The sequence below is a fragment of the Stomoxys calcitrans genome, chromosome 1, assembly GCF_963082655.1.
Source record: "Stomoxys calcitrans chromosome 1, idStoCalc2.1, whole genome shotgun sequence".
NCBI lineage: Eukaryota > Metazoa > Arthropoda > Insecta > Diptera > Muscidae > Stomoxys > Stomoxys calcitrans.
In genome coordinates, this window is record NC_081552.1 from 177,521,386 (window position 1) to 177,539,134 (window position 17,749).

The following is a 17,749-nucleotide window of genomic DNA, read 5'->3' on the forward strand; positions in this document are numbered from 1 at the left end:
TCAGTTCCACTCTCTTTAACACCAAAATTGCCTTGGTGAGAAATACGTCCTATTTGGGGGTTTTTATGGTGGTGGGACGTCCCCTAGACGGTTGGTCCCTAATGTTGATATCAGATACGTGGTCTACTGCCAAATACCTTTAATTTGAGCCCCATATTTCCATAGTCAGGAAACGTGACCGGCTTGGGGGGTGTTTTGCGGGATGGGCGGCCACTCAGTGAGTTGGCTTTGAAAATATATATAGGATTCGTGTTCCACTTTAAAAACCCTCTTATTTGAGTCTCATATTCCAAAAGTCAGCAAATACTTACTACTTGGGTGGTGTTGTGGGTGTGAGGTGGCTCCATAGACACTTTTCCCAAATATTGATATCAGATTCGTGCTTAACTCCCAAAGACATTTCATTTGAGCCCCACATGGCTATGGTCGTAAATTTGGCCCCTTTGGGGTATGTTTTTGGGGAGAGCCGGCCCCAAACACTTGGTCCCATATTTGGATATCAGATTCTAATTCTATTTTTTTATTTAAGCCCCATATTCCCATGGTCAGTAAATAAGTCCTGTTTGGGGGGTGTTTTGAGGAAGGGGTGGACCCCCAGAAACGTGGCCCCACATTTGGATATCAGATTCGTATTCTACTCGCAATTACCTTTCATTTGAGTCCCATATTGCCATGGTCGGTAAATATGTCCGATTGAGGGGTGTTTTGGGGCTTGGGGTGGCCCCCCTAACACTTGGTTCGACAAATTGATATCAGATACGTTTTCTTATCCTAAATACCTTTCATATTGTCGTGATTGGTCTAAATATATGTTTGGTAGGTTTTAAGGTGGGGCGGCCCCCGTAGGTACTCCATCCGAAATTTGGATGCAAAATTTTTATTTTTAGGGTACTATATGAGAGCTTAAATCGCACCACCCATCTCCGAGATCTGGCGTTTCTGAAAATTAGGGTAAGGGGAGTGCAGGTTATGGACCGATGCGGGCCATACTTGGTTTGGATGTTGGAGAGCACAGAGGATGTCATTGAGCATAATTTCAGGCGAATAAGAATTGGGCCCTTGAGGGGCTCAAGAAGTAAAATGGAAAAATAGATTTATATGGGAGTTATGTCAGGTTATGGGCCAGATTTAGAACACATGTCGAAGGTCATAGGAGACGTCATATCAGCCAAATCGTAGAAGAATTGCGCTCTCTTGAGGCTCATTAAATTAAATCTGAAGATCGGTTTTAACCGATTTAGACCATTGTTTTTGGAAGTCAAAACAAAACAAAACTCTTGTCGGGACTCCCTGCAGAGTGGTCGGTAAGTGGAGTCTTTTGCTGCCACTCCATTAGACGAAACCTCGACAAATGGAGGGCAGTTATATCAGAGAACATTGACGCCGTGCGTTAACTTATACAGGAAGTTCTCATGTGACATTCCGTGAGAAACACGCATCATTGGACATTTCTTCCACCGGAATACATTCGATATTCCATGAACACCTTGCAGTCAAAAGGTTTGTTCTCGGTAGATTCTGCAAATTTTGAAAATTGCTCAAAATAGGGCTCTTGTCGATTAGTGCGAAGAAATGTTGAAACAATATGATCACGGTGCTTCAAAATACGTTTGTAAGATCGTCACAGATAGCGAATCGTGGATCTATGCGTATCAGCCCGAAACAAAACAACAATCGACCGTGTGGCTTTACCAAGACGGGCCAAATACTACGAAAGTTCTTCGTGGAAGAAGCATTTTGAAGCAAATTGTGGCCTGTTTCTTCGGCAAAACTGGTCAAGTGGCGATTGTTCTGCATGAGCAACATAGGACAGTCAATTCTGGGTGATACACAACAAATTGATTGTGTGTAGTCTAGAGAAAGAATTTAAAAAAAGAGAAGGCGAATACTGTAGACAACCGATCTAAGAAAGTCCAACAAATTACAACTTTTTTTCTTATGTGCGTTTGTTTCCTTTAAAGAATTATTGCATACAAGAAACTTGTTTCTTATACGGATACATACAGATATACGATTTTTTCTTATACGATTAGTGTCCATATTTCTACGTACACAACACAAGACCGCAGGATCGAAGTAATGTGCAAATGTGTGAAAGTTCCATCACTGCTATACGACATGACAAGTCAATTTTGGTCTGCATATGTGTTTTTCCATGGAGTTTTTGTGAAACTTGATCACATGTTCTGACGTTTTCATACCGATTTCTTACAACTTAAATTTGTCTCATAATTAAAAATGTTCTTTTTTGGTTTGTTCGGCTCGAAAAATTTTCAGCGGCGTCTATCCCCTCCTAATGTTGGCGACATTTGCGAGGTACAATGCCATGCATGGTCATTTAAAAATTTTTCCCCAAAGTGTTGTCGCACTGCGGGACGTCGTTCGGACTCCCTTATTATTGAGTTTAAACTTGAATCGGAAAGCACTCATTGATATGTGAGAAGTTTGCTTCTGCTCGGTTCCTGGTGTTTTTTAAAAATTAGGGTAATGATAAGTGCTTTTTAGGGGAGGGATGACACCTCAGAAATTCCGATACAAATATGGATATCAAATTTGTGCTGCACTTCCAAATCACTTTAGTTTGAGCCCCATATTGCCATGGATGGTAAATACGAACCATTTGGAGGGTGTTTTAGGGCTGGGGCGGCCACCGGCACTTTGCACTGAAAATAGATATCAAATTCGTTCTTTATTCCCAACGAAAATGAAGTTCAGTTTAGGGGGTGATTAAGGGCGTACCCCAAAACACTTGGCTCCAAATTGGATATCAAATTCGTTTCCTACTCTCAAATACCTTTCATTTGAGTCCCATATTATCACAATGGATCAAATAACCCATTTGACGTATTTTTAGGAGGAAAAACGCCACCTAGACTTAAACGCAAATTTTAATGTCATATTCGCAATCTACTTCCTAATACCTTTCCTTGGAGTCTCATATAGCCATGGTCGGTTAAAATGCCCATTTGGGAGTGGGCGACCTCCCATTACTTGGACCTACTGTTTTGTGTCATATTTGTAATCATTGCCTAATACTTTTTATTTAAGTCCCATATTGACATGAACTTCGAATGTATCTGTTTAGGGGAGTTTTGGGGTTGGGGGGGCCTGCTGGGTACTTCGACCGAAATTTTAATACCATATTCGTTTCCTGTCTCCAATACCTTTCATTTGATACCCTTATTGTGCCCATCGAACCACTTTCAGATATGGGTAGCGTTTTTAGGGTAAGGAGGAGGGTCCGCCTCCACCCGATATCAAAAATTATTTAGCCTATGTTTCCTTCCAGACCAACCTAAATAATCTGTGATAATTATAAGGTAATCGGTTCTGCCGTTTTTAAGTCTATACGGAACGAACAAACAAACAAACACAAATTGAATTTTATATATACACTTAATGGGGTCCTAGACCAATATTTCGAGATGTTACAAACGGAATGACTAGATTAGTATACCCCCATCCTAGAGAGCGTTCTATTTGTAATTGTTGTTCATAAGGAAAGTCATGTGGATACAGATAGTGACGGCACATATGTAAATCACATACACAATTACATGTCATAGTAACTTAACTCTAACAACTCTAATGGAACCGACATTCAATTCTGACTGCATTGTAGGCTGTATTACACTCTAAATGAATTAAAAGCTTTGCATGATAAAAGCAGTTCAGAGGTGTCTGAATTCGATCACTTTGATTGATATACAAATGGAAATTGAAAGTTTCTTTGGTAAGTTTTCGGTTGATTTCATATAACTTTCAAGTTTTTGCTAGCATTTGCCAATTTGGTATAACATTTTTCGTGATTTTCTTTTTAATCCCACCATCAAAGGATGGGGATATATTCATTTTGTTATTCCTATAAAGTATATATATTCTTGATCAGCGTAAAAATCTATGAAGATCTAGCCATGTCCGTCCATCTGTCCGCCCTGTCTGTCTGTTGAAATCACGCTACAATCTTTAAAAATTGAGATATTGAGCTGAAACTTTGCACAGATTCTTTTTTTGTCCATAAGCAGGATAAGTTCGAAGATGGGCTATATCTGACTATCTGAGTTGCGTTAGGCCACATCCATTTCAAATTTGGCCCCGATCAGTTTAGATTTGGATATAGCTGCCATATAGACCAAACTCTCGACTTGAGGTATATAAAAGTCGCATTTATTGTCCGATTTCGCCGAAATTTGGGACGGTGAATTGTGTTAGGCTCTTTGACAACTTGCTGCATTTTGGCCCAGATCGGTCCAGATTTGGATATAACTGCTATATAGACCGATCCCTCGATTTAAAGTTTTGGGCGCATAAAGGCGCATTTATTGTCCGATTTCGCCGAAATTTGGCACAGTGACTTATGTTAGACTTTTCGACATCCGTGTCGTGTGTGGTTCAGGTCGGTCCATATTTGGATATGGTCAATATTTTGTTATGCAAAATCAATATCCATATCAAATTTGGTCCAAATCGGACCATATATAGATAAAGCTGCTATGGGGGCATAAATTATCCATCTTTCACCGGATTTTGACGAAAGGTGGTTTATATATCTACCCAAGTTGGTGGGTATCCAAATTTCGGCCGGCCGAACTTAACGCCTTTTTACTTGTTTCTTAATGTTTTTTTTTTTTTTTTTTTAAGCAAAAACACACAAGTTGAAAAGAAGACAGGTGCTTTCAAGCTATATTTTGCAACATTTTTTTTTCATCATTACATTTCTGTCTACTTTTCTACTATTATGACCTATGCTATCAAATGAGCCTAGTTCAATTTGTCCTGGGCCATTTTTATTTCAGTTTTCTTATTTTTTATTTCTTTAAACTTCGTCTATTTGTGGCTAAAACCGCAGCAATAAAATCAAACAGATTGTAACTGATAACGATGGTGTTGCATAGCCTTCACTGAATGTGGTCATTTCAGTTTGTTGTTGGCTTAGATTAGGGCTTCATTCACGATAATTTTATGTGGTGGCAAGAGCAGCAATAGCCATCATCATTGTGAAAAGACCGGCTACAGTGGCTAAAGAGTAGTCAATCAGTTGGCCGGCTTGTATTTCAGTGTTGCCATAAAACAAATAACTCTGTATCGAGCCCAACTTTTGTATATTTACCACCAACACATATCTTTCAACCAAATTCATTAAGTTCAATAAATGCTGTGCAAAGTAGACGAAAGGTATTGATACGTCAAATATCATTCAACTTGCCGCAGTGACACGTATATGACCAGCATTTAGTCTTGTCTTCTTTAAATAGTGCCCTTCCCCTGCTTAAAAATTTGCTGAGAAGGTGGAAAACCTTGCATTCGAAAGGGTCTTACTGAAATTTCAGTCCGTCTTATTATGTGACCTTTTGCAATATTAAATATCTTTAGAAGAAATATGGTTTTATGGAAAAATATCTCAAATATTAAAATCAAATGACTCGGCAACCCTATTGACTACCTGAAATGAAGACAAGTAAAAGTAAAATGAATAAAGGCAGGTTGTTTTTGTTGTTATTGCTGTTGTTGTTGGCTATCTCTATTTAGAGTTACTATAAATGCTCTTTCCCTTTTATCCATAGAAGATGAGAATCCCCCCAGGCCCTTAATTTCCAAATGCTCTGACCGTCCAGCCTCCTTCCTCTCAAAACAACTATGAATACGTCCAACAGTCTGGCTGATGACTTGCTGATTGAATGATATCAATGGATTTGCAGTATTTGAGCAATCATGTGGAACAAACAAGATTTTTGAAATCTTTTGGAGCACATCCACATTTTTGAAATAGTTTCCCGCTTCGACTTGACATAATGATGAGTTTTTTTTTTCACACACATTTCAAATTCAAATACATATACATGAATGGATTGGTTATTCGTGTTCGGATTTTTACAAATTTTGTTAAGTTATTTGAATCGGTGTGTTCACCTACTTTTTGAATAACCCTTCGATTGTGATTAATGACAACAAGCAAAAGCGTGCTAAGTTCCGAATCTGCTAAAAGATGGGAGCTATATCTGGTTATAGACCGACTTGGACAGTTCTTGGCATAGTTGTTGAGAGGCATAACATAACACTATATAAAAAAAAAGCAGCCAAATCGGATAAAAGTCGAGGCTTGTAAGGGCTCAAGTCAAATCGGAAGATCAGTTTATATGGGAGCTTTATCATGTTCCTAACCGATTTGGACCTTACTTAGAAGACTTGTTAGGAGTCATCACATAACACTATGTGCAAGATTTCAGCCAAATCGGATAAAAATTTCGGCTTCCATGGGCTCAAGAGGTCAAATCAGTGCATCGGTTTATATGGGAGATATATCAGGTTATATACCGATGGACCATACTTGACACAGTTGTTGGAAGACATAACAAGTAAAAGCGTGCTAAGTTCGGCCGGGCCGAATCTTATATACCCTCCACCATGGATCGCATTTGTCGAGCTCTTTTCCAGGCATCTCTTCTTAGGCAAAAAAAGGATATAAGAAAGTTTTGCTCTGCTATTAGAGCGATATCAAGATATGGTCCGGTTTGGACCACAATTAAATTATATGTTGGAGACCTGTATAAAATGTCAGCCAATTCGAATAAGAATTGCGCCCTTTGTGGGCTCAATAAGTAAAATAGAGAGATCGATTTATATGGGAGCTGTATCGGCTATATACCGATTCAGACCATAATAAACACGTATGTTAATGGTCATGAGAGAATCCGTCGTACAAAATTTCAGGCAAATCGGATAATAATTGCGACCTCTAGAGGCTCAAAAAGTCAAGACCCAAGATCGGTTTATATGGCAGCTATATCAGGTTATAAACCGATTTGAACCATACTTGGCACAGTTGTTGGATATCGCAACAAAACACGTCGTGCCAAAATTCATTCAAATCTGATAAGAATTGCGGCCTCTAGAGGCTCAAGAAGTCAAGACCCCAGATCGGTTTATATGACAGCTATATCAGGTTATAGACCGATTTGAACCATTCTGTGCACAGTTGTTGGATATCATGACAAAACACGTCGTGCAAAATTTCATTCCAATCGGATAAGAATTGCGCACTCTAGAGGCTCTAGAAGTCAAGACCCAAGATCGGTTTATATGGCAGCTATATCAAAACATGGACCGATATGGCCCATTTACAATACCAACCGACCCACACTAATAAGAAGTATTTGTGCAAAATTTCAAGCGGCTAGCTTTACTCCTTCGGAAGTTAGCGTGCTTTCGACAGACAGACGGACGGACGGACGGACAGACGGACGGACATGGCTAGATCGACATAAAATTTCACGACGATCAAGAATATATATACTTTATGGGGTCTCAGACGAATATTTCGAGTAGTTACAATCAGAATGATGAAATTAGTATACCCCCCATCTTATGGTGGAGGGTATAATAAAATGCAATGTACAAAATTTCAGACAAATCGGACATAAATTGCGCCTTCCCGGGGCTCAAGAAGTCAAATCGGAAGATCGCTTTATATGAAAGCTATATCCAAATCTTAACGGATATGGTCCATTTGCAATCCCCAATGACCTAGCTTTAAGCGTTCGAACACTATCGTGATTTAGACAGACGGACATGGCTAGTTCGATTCAGAAAGTCGAGACGATCAAGAATATATATACTTCATGGGGTCCTAGATTAAAATTTCGAGGTGACTAGACTACTTAGTATACCCCCATCATATAGTGGTGGGTATAAAAATAATATTAGCTTTTCATCCATTGTATCTTAGGATAGTATAGAACAAGTAAAAGCGTGCTATGTTCGGCCGGGCCGAATCTTATATACCCTCCACCATCGATCGCATTTGTCGAGTTCTTTTCCCGGCATCTCTTCTTAGGCAAAAAAGGATATAAGAAAAGAGTTGCTCTGCTATTAAAACGATATCAAGATATGGTCCGGTTCGGACCACAATTATATTATATGTTGGAGACCTGTGTAAAATTTCAGCCAATTCGTATAAGAATTGCGCCCATTGGGGCTCACGAAGTAAAATAGAGAGAACGATTTATATGGGATCTGTATCAGGCTATAGACCGATTCAGACCATAATAAACACGTTTGTTGATGGTCGTGAGAGAATCCGTCGTACAAAATTTCGGGCAATTCGGATAATAAATGCGACTTCTAGAGGCTCAAGAAGTCAAGATCCCAGATCGGTTTATATGACAGCTATATCAGGTTATGAACCGATTTGAACCTTATTTGACACAGTAGTTGAAAGTAAAAATAAAATACGTCATTCAAAATTTCAGCCAAATCGGATAGGAATTGCGCCCTCTAGAAGCTCAAGAAGTCAAATCCCCAGATTTGTTTATATCACAGCTATATCAGGTTAAGGACCGATTTCAACCATACGAAATACTTCGTGCAAAAATTCATTCAAATCGGATAAGAATTGTGCCCTCTAGAGGCTCAAGAAGTCAAGACCCAAGATCGGTTTATATGGCAGCTATATCAGGTTATGAACCGATTTAAACCATACTTGGCATAGTTGTTGGGTATCATAACAAAAGACGTCGTGCGAAATTCCATTCCATTCGGATAAGAATTGCGCCCCCTAGAGGCTCAAGAAGTCAAGACCCCAGATCGGTTTATATGGCAGCTATATCAGGTTATGGACCGATTTGAACCATACTCGGCACAGATGTTGGATATAATAACAAAACACGTCGTGCAAAATTTCATTCCAATCGGATAAGAATTGCGCACGCTAGAGGCTCAAGAAGTCAAGACCCAAGATCGGTTTATATGGCAGCTATATCAGGTTATGGACCGATTTGAACTATACTTGGCACAGTTATTGGATATCATAGCAAAACACGTCGTGCAAAACTTCATTCCAATCGGTTAAGAATTGCGCACTCTAGAGGCTCAAGAAGTCAAGACCCAAGATCGGTTTATATGGCAGCTATATCAAAACATGGACCGATATGGCCCATTTACAATACCAACCGACCTACACTAATAAGAAGTATTTGTGCAAAATTTCAAGCGGCTAGCTTTACTCCTTCGGAAGTTAGCGTGCTTTCGACAGACAGACGGACGGACGGACGGACGGACAGACGGACGGACGGACGGACGGACGGACGGACGGACGGACAGACGGACGGACATGGCTAGATCGACATAAAATGTCACGACGATCAAGAATATATATACTTTATGGGGTCTCAGACGAATATTTCGAGTAGTTACAAACAGAATGACGAAATTAGTATACCCCCCATCTTATGGTGGAGGGTATAAAAACAAAACAGAACTTTTATAAATGGGTTATATTCCCCCAATAATAAAGAGCGGTATTTTGAATATAATGTCACATTTTAATGATTTTTGGGTAAACTGTAAATGCTTTCATAATATCGTGGCGCAGCGGTTAGCATGTCCGCCTATGACGCCGAATGCCTGGGTTCAAATCCCGGCGAGAACATCAACACAATTTTCAGCGGTGGTTATCCCCTTACTAATGTTGGCTACATTTGTAAGGTATCATGCCATGTTAAAACTTCTCCCCAAAGAGGTGTCGTGCTGCGGCACGCCGTTCGGACTCGGCTATAAAAAAAATCGGACAATACTCTGTGATACGTGAGAAGGTTGCCCCAGTTTCTGAATGGAATGTTCATGGGTAAATTTGCAAATTTGCATTTGCCTGTCTCCATCATAGAAACACTTATACCTTTGGTTTCACCGGTTTATTCTGCGAAAAGAAAAATACCTCAAAGCCACACAATGGACTAAAATGACTGCTGATATGACCGGTGATTTATGTTAATAGGGGTGAATTTACCCCAAATTTCCTGCAGGGGAAGACACACACACAACTACCGTTTAAAGTTATTAGAGCCGAAATTAATTTGCGTGCATTGTAATGGCTTGGCATCTCTCACTCTATTGTATATGCGAGTGTGTTTCTAGCTAACTTTGTTTCTATGTGGCATGCGATACAGACAATTGCTTTGGCCGAAGTGGCTTTTGAGTGCCAGACTTTGAGTCTCATGCAGTTCTCTGGTGCAAACCTTAAATCGGAAGATAGGTTTATATGGGGCTTTATTCAAGTATTGTCATTTCTAGACCATACTCGACACGAATGTCGAGAGGCCTGACTGCCCGTCTTGTGTGGCAATGCAAATGCAAAATTGCCCTTCATGCCCATCCACTAGGGAACAGTGGAAAACTTCCCACACATCAATGAGCGCTGTCCGATCTAAGTTTAAGTTCAATGATAAGGGACTTCCTGTCGCAGTACGATACCTCTCTGGGGAGAAGTTTTTAATTGGCTGCCATACCATTGTTATATCCTATACCACTACAGTGGTACAGGGTATTATAACTTAGGGCATTTATTTGTAACACCTACAAGAATGAGAGACCCTTGACCCTACAAATTTGATACAGGCATCTTTTGAAAAAAATCGGTTGAAATTTGCATAAAGCTCCCATATATATGTTCGTCCGATTTGAACTAATTTTGCAATAACATTGTCATTTGTAAACCGACTCACCCAAAATTTGGCAGGAAGGATTTTCTTATGACTCTTGATATTACTGACGAATTTCATAGAAATCGGTACAGATTTTGATATAGCTCCCATATACATATATCATCCGATTTTCATTTCAAGAGCAATTGCAAGCACATTTTTTTAAACAATATTCCCAAAATTTTGCGCAAGGCTTTTGTAGACGACTATCACAGTATCTAAAGGGTTTGGCCGAAATCAGTTCAGACTTAGATATAGCTCCCATATATATGTTTTCCCGACTTTGAGTAATATTTCAATAATCAGGTCAATTGTCAACTGATTTTCACGAAAATTGGGATGTAGAAATTTTTTATGACAATACACACTACAAAATACTGAATTTGCCATGAACATTCCATTAAGGAACAGAGAATACTTCTCTCATATCAATGAGTGCAATCCTATTGAAGATTAAGCTCAATGATAAGAGGCCTTCTTTTTTATGCAGAGTCCGAACGGCATAGCGACTCCACTTGGTAGAGAAGTTTTAACATGGCGGGATACCTTACAAATGTAGCCAGTATTAGTAAGGGGATATCCGCCGCTCATAAGTTTTTGATGTTCACGCTGGGATTTGAAACCAGGCGTTCAGCATCATAGACGGACATGCTAACCTCTGCGCCACGGTGGCTTACGTTTTGTGGGGCAAACCCTTTAATTAGGAGATCGGTTCTTATGGCAACGAGAACATCAGAACAAAATTTCAGCGGTGGCTGTGTTCTCCTAATGCTGACGACATTTGTGGGATACTATGCCATGTAAAAACTTCTACCCAAAGAGGTGACGGACTGCGGCACGCTGTTCGGACTCGGACTATAAAAATGAGCTTATAATTTAAATCGGACAGCATTTATTTATATATGAGAAGTTTGCTCCTGTTTCTTAGTGGAAAGCGTATAGGCTAATTAGTATTTTCTTTTTGGCAGCTATATTCAAATATGGTCCGATCTAGACTATAAATGGCACGGATATCAAAGGTTCGAATCCGTCTCACTGTACCAAATTTTATATAGGAAATGTATTACGTCGTTTACCATATTTGGCAGAGTTGTTGATGCTCATAACAGAAATCATTGCACATCATAACAGAATCATTCAACAATTCGTATTCGGACGGAAAGGGAACCATTGTCGTTGGATGAAGTTTTTAACCTTGTCACTAATTGCAGTGGCATCTGCGAAGGGCTTGTAAAGGTTGTCAAATGTGATGCCAAGTATTTTTGTTTGGAATTTTGTTTGTTGGCTTGATCCGCTGAACCCCTGCGTTCGAAACCTGGCGAGAACATCAGAAAAAAAATTTCAGAGGTGGTTGTCCCCTCATAATGCTGACGACATTTGTGAGGACCTATACCATTTGAAACTAGTAAAAAGACGTTAAGTTCGGCCAGGCCGAACTTTGGATACCCACCACCTCGGGTATATATGTAAACCATCTTTCGTCAAAATCCGGAGAAAATGCATACCATATGCCCCATAGCATCTATATCGAAATATGTAGCTATAGGTCGAAATATGTTCACTGTTGAATTGTGTATAACAAAATATTAGTATTTTTAGTAGCTACATCTAACAATAAACCGATATGAATCAAATATGACACGGATGTCGAAAAGCCCAACATAAGTCACTGTGTCAAATTTCAGTGAAATCGGATTATAAATGACCCCATTAAAGGGCCAAGACTTTAATTCGAGATATCGGTCTATATGGCAGCTATATCCAAATCTGGGCCGATTTGGCCAAGTTGCAGAAAAATGTCAAAGGGCCTAACAGAACTCACTGTCCCAAATTTCGAAATCGGACAATAAATGCGTCATTTATGGGCGCAAGACCTTAAATCGAGAGATCGATCTATATGGCAGCTCTATCCAAATCTGGACCGATCTGGGCCAAATTGAAGAAAGATGTCAAAGGACCTAACACAACTCACTGTCTTAATTTTCAGCGAAATCGGATAATAAATGTGGCTTTTCTGGACCTAAGACCCTAAATCGGCCGGATCAGTCTATATTGCAGCTATATCCAAATCTGGACCGATCTGGGCCAAATTGAAGAAGGGTGTCGAAGGGCCTAACACAACTCACTGTCCTAATTTTCAGCAAAATCGGATAATAAATGTGGCTTTTATGGGCCTAAGACCCATAATCAACCGATCGGTCTACATGAGGGCTATATCAAGATAAAGTCCGATATAGCCCATCTTCGAATTTAACCTGCTAATAGAAAAAAAAAGAATCCGTGCAAAGTTTCAGGTCTGTTTTAGACAGACGGACGGACACGGGTAGATCGTCTTAGATTTTTACGACGATCAAAAATATATGTACTTTATAGGGTAAGAAATGGATATTTCGATGCGTTGCAAACGGAAAGACAAAATGAATATACCCCCATCCTACGGTGGTGGGTATAAAAATGATATGGCAGCCATGTAAAATCTCCTCAAGGAGGTGTTGCGCTGAGGCACGACGTTCTGACTCGGCTAAAACAGCAGATCCTATATCATAGAGCTTAAACTTGAATCGGACAGCACTAATTGATATGTGAGAAGTTTGACTCTGTACCTCAATGTAATGTTCATGGGCCAATTTGTAATTAAGTTGTTGGTTGGAATCTTTATCGACCATCAACTATAACATTTAGTTGCCAGCACATTTCCGTGCTCATAAAGTGATGAAATATGTGGCTTGGCTGCAAATTAGGTCGGGATTATCTTTACAATTCTTGCAGTGAAATAGCTTGAATCCCATTATGGTCGCCTTGGACAGACGTATTATAATTGCACAGCCCATATGTTCCTGCTGCCTTGTAGTTCTGCAGCTGGATTAATGCTATGTAGACTTCATTATGAATATCCTTTACCATCACTCGAGATATGTGTGGTAGTAAACTCATCGCCGACACTATCTAATAGCAACAGCTTGAAAACATTTTGTCTTCATATCCTGCTACTCAGATTGCGCAGACAAGTCGATGCATACACCAAATGGGAGTGATGCCTCCGGTTTGAAAAGGTTCTTATTTGCACAGATATTTGTTATAGGTTTAGGTCGACTGTAATTTGAATAGGCCAAATCGGTGCATAACCTGACATAACTCCCATCTAAACCGATCTATCGATCGCGAGATCCCTCATAAATCGCCATCAGTGTAACATTGGATAACTTCGCCTGCTTGTCATAAATAATCGAAGTTTCGTAACCGTAACTTTTGTTAAATTATTTTCATATCGCCCGTTGTGATTTACGACCGTTTATTTATTTGCTTCTATTCAAAAAATATCATAGTAATATAAATAAAAATATCAGTGCATTTGACATAAAAAGTAAATCTCTCGAGTTTTTGCGATGAAAGGCCCAAGAAAAAACTGAACTACATTTCTGTGTGTTTTAATGGTTGCCGCATTTATCTGAATTGTGGAAGTGTAAATATTTATTGCATGTTGTGAAAATTAAAATATTTACTTCCACCATGGGTATTTAATTGATTTTCACTGCGACATGAATTCGAAAATTCTTTGCTCTTAAGAGGCGAAAAAACGGTTAATTTCTTAAAAAAAAAGCGACTGCACTTGAATGTGATGATTTTGTTGTTGTTTGTTTTTACGCTTCTTTTTAGTACGTTATGATATTTGCAATAAAGGCACAATGCTTTTGTTTTATATTATTATTGAAATGTATGACGGACAATCTCCCCCATTGTGGCATTGTCCATGCAGCTTGTTTAACAAATATTTCCATTTTTTTTTTTACTTTTATTCGATGCACTTTTTCATAACAACCATATTTTGTAATATTTTCCGTTTTTTCCACTCTGTTTTTTACTCACCTTAGTAGGATAAGAAGGAAGTTGTGCTAGATTGGTCATTTCATATATAACACATTGGCTTGTTACTTTGCGTAAGTATTTATACCAACCGAATGGTCAATTGCCTTCTATTCACTGTTCTATCATGTTTCCAGTGGAGAGGCGGATGTAAAGTCCAGGAGTAAGTAACAGTGAACTGCAGCGGTACGATTTTCTAATATTTTCTTTATCGAACTGACATCGTTAATTAACGAAAACAAGTAAAAGCGTGCTAAGTTCGGTTGGGTCGAATCTTTTGAACCCACCACCATTGATTCTGCTATATAGAAAATAAATTTAGTTGAAGGGTTTAATTTTATTATATTCTACAAACTTCTAGGGACCGAACAAGGATGGTCGATAGACCTGTTTACATGACAGTTATATTTTAGGTTATGGACCGATTTAGATCGTACATGGAACAGTTTTTGGAAGTCCTAATATAACACCACATGCACCACGGCATTTGGGCCGTACTTGGCACTTGGTTACTGAAAGTCATAACGGAACACAATCTGCAAAATTTCAGCCGAATCGGACACAAATTGATGCTTTCAGGGGCTCGAGAAGTCAAATCGGGAGCTATATCAGGTTATAGACCAATTTGGACCGTACTTGGCACAGTTATTGGAAGTACATAGCAGAACATTACATGCAAAATTTTAGCCAAATCGGACAAAAATTGAGGCTTCCAAGGGCTATAGCAGCTATATCTAAATCTGAATCGATATCGCCCATTTGCAATCCCCAACGGCTTACATCAATGCTTAGTATCTGTGCAAAATTTCAAGCGGCTGGCTTTACGCGTTCGACCGCTATCGTCATTTCGACAGGCGGACGGACATGGCTAGATCGACTCAGAACGTCGAGACGATCAGGAATATATATACTTTATGGGGTCTGAAACGAATTTTTCGAGGTTTTACAAACCGAATGACTAAATTAGTATACCCCCATCCTATGGTGGTGGGTATAATGAATAAATTTAAAGGACTTATATTCGTTTCTCGTTTTTGGGTTCTTCCATGATGACATGGTAGAGTATATTGAACACTTTTCATTTTCACAGGCGATGTTGGACACAATTATCAACCAGTGCTGCCACCCCGAATTTAATTCATAAAATTAACTCTTTATTAGACCTACGTGGATGTTCCTTTGCTGCCAGGTAGACCATATTAGAAATCTCATTTATAAGCCGATTTCGACAAGATTTGAGAAGTATGAACATTGGAGTTTCCTAAAACAAAAAATTTTTTCTTTTGAAACGTATACCCTCCATTTTTGTAACCTACTAGCTAGTCAGGGCCATCTCCGCTGCGCCTTCTTTCACTCTCTTATTTTATCTGAGCCCTATTCTGACGCTGGCAGGAAATAAGTCCTGCTTGGGGTGCTGGTACGACCTTTCAGATATTTCGCCCCAATGTGGATATAATTTTCGTGCTTTGGACCTTTCATTTGAACCGGTAAATATATCCGGTATGGGGGTATTTTTGAGGGCGAAGTGGACGCCCATATATCAGATTCGTGATCTAGTCTCTCAATACTTTTCATTTGAGCCACATATTGACATTATTGTTTTATATTTCCATTTGGCGGGTTTTGGAGGTGGCGCGGCCCCCTAGATATCCCACCCTAAATAAGTATACCAAGTTTCTGTTTTTGAGTTATTATAAACAAATTAAAGTTCGCTTAAATCGCCCCCGTTCATCTCCGAGATCTGACATTTTTGAAAATAGAGTAAAGGGAGGGTGCGCCCATTAAAGTTTAGATGTTAGATCTACTTCATTCTCTTGGTTTTGGTGGTGGATTAGAGTAGCCAAACCCTTTGCCACGAAAGTGGATATTAGATTCAAACACCACATTTAAGCTACATATTGCTATAGTTGGTATATATGTATGGTTTAGGGGATGTTTATGAGGTGAGACGTCCCTGAAATACTTGGCCATAAAACAGATACCAGATTTGAGCCCCTTTTTGCCATAAGTCCAGTTTGGGGGGTGGGGCTGCCACTTGCCCTGAAAAAATATCAGCATGTGCTCTACTCTCAAATTTCTTTTTTTGAGCCCCAATTGCCATTGGTTTAGGGGGAGTTTATGGGGTGAGACGACCGCCAAACATTTGACCTCAAAATTGGATTTCAAATTCGTTTTCTATTGGGTTGCCCAAAAAGTAATTGCGGATTTTTCATAAAGTCGGCGTTGACAAATTTTTTCACAGCTTGTGACTCTGTAATTGCATTCTTTCTTCTGTCAGTTATCAGCTGTTACTTTTAGCTTGCTTTAGAAAAAAGTGTAAAAAAAGTATATTTGATTTAAGTTCATTCTAAGTTTTATTAAAAATGCATTTACTTTACATTTTGGGCAACCCAATACTATCAAATACCTATTATTTGTGCTCTTTACTGCTATAGTAGTCAAACATGGCCGGTTTGAAGGAAGTTTAGAGGGCGGACATTGTAACAATATCAGAGCACGATTTTGTTTGGCCCCATAATGTCAGGCATTTTGAAGGTGGCTATCAATATATTCAGGGCTCAGGGCTCAACGGGTCTCGTACAGATCCACACTAATTATTTTTTTGTTGTTGTTTTGGTTATCTACATTCAAAATCATATTTCAAAGCTAATACTTGGGATACCACATTTTTAAAGATCCGTAGGTCCTCCTGTCTCAATCGCAATTTGAGGGTAAAAAGTGTACTCTACTACCAAAGACCTTTTATTGCTGTTCTTTTCTATACTGATCGGCCTTCAAATACTATTTTTAATTCCTTTCTTTTTGGGTAGGATAAGGGGAGTTGGATTGCTCTCTGACACATCCTTTCATTAGAGTAGAGTATATTCTCGGTCGTCTTACATGACAGTTTGGTGTTGTTTTTATTGAGAGGAGAGGGTCGCTCGCCCCGACTCTAAAACCCAAAAGACTATTTATTTGAGTCCTTTATTGTCGCGATATATATATCCTGCTGAAAGGCAGGACGGCTGGACGTGAACCAAATTCTTGAATCCTTATATCAACATTAGTTTCGATTTCTACTGACATGCCAGCCTCTCAGACACCAAGGAATAATTTTTAAGTCAGATTTGTACTCTACTTTTAAATACCTTTCATTTGATACCCATGTTGCCCAAAGCGATTAAAAAGTTCTCTTGGGAGGTTATTTGGGGGTTCGGGATCCCCCCGAACACTTGGGGCGAAATTTGTATACGAAGTTCGTACTCTACTCTTAAATACCTTTCATTCGATGCCAGTATTGTCCCAATCGGTAAACATGTCCGTGTGGGGGGTTTTGGAGGGTGGGGAGGCTCCTCAGACCCAAGGGATACAATTTGTCCTAATCATGCAAAAATTCAGGGGGGCGTCCCCCAGGTTATTGGGCCCAA